General features: G+C 28.5%; 1 pseudogene; it reads right to left on the minus strand.

Annotated features, from left to right (window-relative positions):
* Positions 1-2,458: 2,458 nt before the first annotated feature.
* On the minus strand, positions 2,459-2,878 carry LOC143577287 (ethylene-responsive transcription factor ERF008 pseudogene; annotated as a pseudogene).
* Positions 2,879-4,287: the final 1,409 nt, after the last annotated feature.

Below are 4,287 nucleotides of genomic sequence, written 5' to 3' on the forward strand. Positions count from 1 at the left end.
AAACACACCCAAATTTACATACATGTTAATTGTTATGAGAAATGAACTTTCTGTTAAGTTTGGAAACATTTAGCATTATTTATTGCTTTATACCCATCAATTTTAAATTTAAATATTAAACTTGTATGTGAATTCGAACGTTATTTATGAAATTACCTTTTAGTTTATAACTACCATCTTTTAATCAAATTAATGCTCATTTTATCATTAACTTCTATTTTTTTAGTCTGTCTATAACTGATACATATTGACAGCTTGCATGTGTGAAAGTATGAAACATTGTATATAGGTTTTCATTAAAATATGATAGGTATACAAATTAACCATTTACATTAATATGTCCTCTAAATAATACGTTTTTTAGTGTCTGGTATTAAGTTGCCTCTCTTATTATGAAACATTTGATTCGAATAAGATGTTTAGGAAGTATATACTTGATTAACATTTGAAAACTGGTTGGCAATTAAATTTATTTATTACTAGTTTGGAGATAACTCAGTGGAAATAGATATTTTGTGTTCTAAAACTAGAATTTGTCATCAATGATTGGATTAAAATAATGATTTTTTTATGTTTGTGGCATCCAAATGAAAAATGCCTCATGATTTTGGTTTGTATGCTTTAAACATTCTAGTTTAACTGTACACAATTATATATTATCATTCCTGTTAAACATAATAAGTGTATATTTTCAGTTTTATTATATATTACTTATATGGAAGGTTAGCCGTTAGCGCACATAGTTATTCTATAATGAAATTACATATATAATTACTCTACATAATTATCATGTTTAGCATGTTAATTTCATTTGTATTTGATCCAACTCATTACTTATAAACCCATTACAAAGTTGATAACATATATTTGCTTACTCAACCTGTATTTTAATTACCACAACCACACCGTTAACTTTGTGATAACAAAAATACTATAAACCATACTTTGATCAGGAAAAAGAAAACAATATTTGATTGTGTAAGTTAACAAAATAGGCCGATTAAAAGCCAAAACAGATGACGCTTTAAAAATATATGAATACGTACATTAGAAGTGACATATCTTTTCAGTAGATCTATTCTCTTAATATTGTGATTACTACAATACTACATATAAGAGAATATATAAAGGACATTGTACAACTGAATGATGGGCACATGACATAAGGACATGAGCAAAGGGTGTTTTTGGCATCCATCATGATGAGTACAAGAATTGACATAATATTCATCCCATATATGTGTATTTATTTTCTTTTTTACGTGAGACATCTTTAACCAAAAAAATTTATATATAATAGTAGATAATACTATGTTTTAATATAGTCTGTTATATATGTAGGGTTTGAATAAAATATAAATGACTTTTATTTTGAGAACTGCATAAAGATACTAGAGTAATTATGTTACTCGATCTAGTTATTTATATGTTTAGTATATTAATTTTATTTGTACCGTATCTTACCATATATTGATAATAAAAAATAGATATAAACGTATCTGTGTAAATTAAAATTAAGAATCAAATAAATATAGGAAAATTGTTAAGACTATATATTACTTGTATGGGATTAGAAAAAATTATTATTTAAAGTTAACGTCTAGTGAGTCATATAAAGTTAAAAGATAAATAAATTACGGACTATCACACTTTAATTAAGAATTAGACAAAATAAAAAGAGTAAATAATAAATCCAACATTAGAACATTGTAAATATATAGACAACTTATTATAATCCTACTAAATCTATAAAAGATACTTTTAAGTGATTAAGTCAAACCGTATAATTTCCACCTGTCACTAACTCAGTTTTAAGGGTTAACTTACCAAACATCACGGATCTCAACTTTCTAATTAAGTGTTTGTGTTTTTTTAAGTCAAGAGTCCGACATTTCTTGATAAGTTTCATTAAAAAGTTTACAAACAATTAAAATATAAACAATAATTAAAACAAATAATAATATTAATAATATAATATAATAAAAATAAGCCAACTTTCAGGTGTCCAAACTTTTTTAAAGAAAAAAAAAAAACTTATCTGAACAATTCGAAGGTATAGAAACCAATGATCGATTATGTCGATCTGTCAACTTATGATTGATCCACTAGAATAATTAATGCCCATTGAAAGAAACCCAAGGAACAAAACGATAAGCCATGAATAAACGACAACCATAATCTTAATTGTTCGTTGATTAATTTGCACCTGTTTCATTCATTAACAAAATTTAACAAAACCATAACTACACCAACAATAATAACAACAATTAATTAATTAACTAATTTATAAACTTGGCTCATGAACATCATAATTCATATTTCATAACATTAACATCATGTATAAATTTATAATCCCTTCGGATTCAGTTCTTTATCTCTATCTATAAAATTATAATTGACTATAAATTACAAACTATATTTTCTTTAAAAAACCGAAACATAATAATTAATTTGTATCTTAATTTTCATCTGATGATTCTGGAGTAGGAAACTCGTTAAGGTCCAATGATTCCGATTGGTTTCGACCGCTATTTCGGCTTTGAAGAGCATCAACTTTAGCTCCTACTTCTGTAGCTTTCTTTCTAATGGAATCAGAAGATAGGTCATGAAGAATACCATCATCTCCAATTAAGTCCGGGAAGTTGAGGTGTGCGGAGGGTCCACGGAGGTAGAAAACCGCGGTGTCATAGGCTCGAGCCGCAGCGATAGGGGACGAGTATGAACCGAGCCAAATTCGTGTGCGTTTGTTGGGCTCACGAATCTCAGCCACCCACTTGCCCCACTTCCTCATCCTTATCCCTCGGTAGGGTTTGTCTACGTCTCTCTTCTTTCGCTTTTCGCCGCTGGATGTCGGGGAGTGTACGCCTTCGGCTTCCATGTGTGATGGTGGTGCACGGTGGTGAGGATTTAGACGAGGTGGAGAGATGAGTTAAGAGGATTGAAAATGAATCTTGAGAGGGTCTAAAGAGTTTTATATGAAGTACACATGCGTATATCACAAAACCTGTATAATATATATATGCAATATCAAAGTTGTTAAAAAATGATTTTATACAACATTCAAGGATTTTTTTTTTCATATATTAGATGAGATGTAGGTGATGGTCCATTAGTAAAGACAAAGTTTTTATATAACATTCTTAGGTTCAAGTCTGAAAAACGATAAGGTTAAAGAAATTTGCCGTTAAAAAAAATAGAGATGTGCCATATAGTTATGTTAGGAAAAATCGCCATCATATACAATTATATAATAAAGGGTAAGGATCCTAAGAGAACCCTTTGAAAATTGAGAACTTTGAGAATCATTTTGGACCACTAAAACACCTTTAAAAAATATTTAAAAAAATCATAAAACAAAAAATAATAAAAATTTTTAAAAAGTAAAAAAACCAAAATTCTTATATTTCATTTTGGTTTCATTAAAAAAATGAAAAAAAAAATAAAAAAAAACGTCGTATCATACACATATGTATAATTTTATATAATCTTTAGTTACGTAATATACACATATGTACAATATCATTTATCTTAAATTATACACATGTGTACAAAAAAACATGTAAATGTACATATATGTATATATTATACATATGTGTATATAATTTAGCTAAACCGAGTTTTTTTCTTTTCTTTTTTTTTATGAAACCGGGATGATAAAATAAGAATTTTGGTTTTTTTACTTTTTTGAATTTTGTGTTTTTTTTATTTTATGATTTTTTTTATTTTTGGGTTTTTTGTGGTTTAAAATGGTTCTCATAATTCTCAATTTCAAAAAGTTTCTCTCATGATCCTGATCCATATAATAAATACCCTATCGACATATATAGTTACAGCAAACTTGACGTTCATCCAATTTTGCTCACGTAATAGGCTATATGTCCAACTACGATCTCCGTATAACCTCTACGTGAGCAATAGTCATGTGTCACACTTTTGCCCATGTAACAAAAATCCTGTCTTTTTGGTGATAATTAACTAAAAAAATATTGGTTTTGTACAAGAATTTACAATTGTCATTATAAAACATAGGGTTTTCGATCGACAATTGACGTACGTATTCACTGGAAGTCAATGTAACATACCAAGTTTATAATAAGATGAATTTTTATCCAGGATTGGACGTGAAATATGTTCTGGGTGTGACGAGTTGCATGTCCTGAAAGGAGTTAATAGCATGTCCTCATGAGGACGAGTAGCATGTCCTGATGAGGACGAGTAGTAGGTCTTTTGTAGATGAGCCATAGATAGATATATGTATATCTATATGTGTGTGTATATGCGTGCATG

The sequence above is a fragment of the Bidens hawaiensis genome, unplaced genomic scaffold (assembly GCF_021521415.1).
Source record: "Bidens hawaiensis isolate Kalapana, Puna unplaced genomic scaffold, B.hawaiensis_p1.1 tig00028504_1, whole genome shotgun sequence".
In the NCBI taxonomy this organism is placed as follows: Eukaryota; Viridiplantae; Streptophyta; class Magnoliopsida; order Asterales; family Asteraceae; genus Bidens; species Bidens hawaiensis.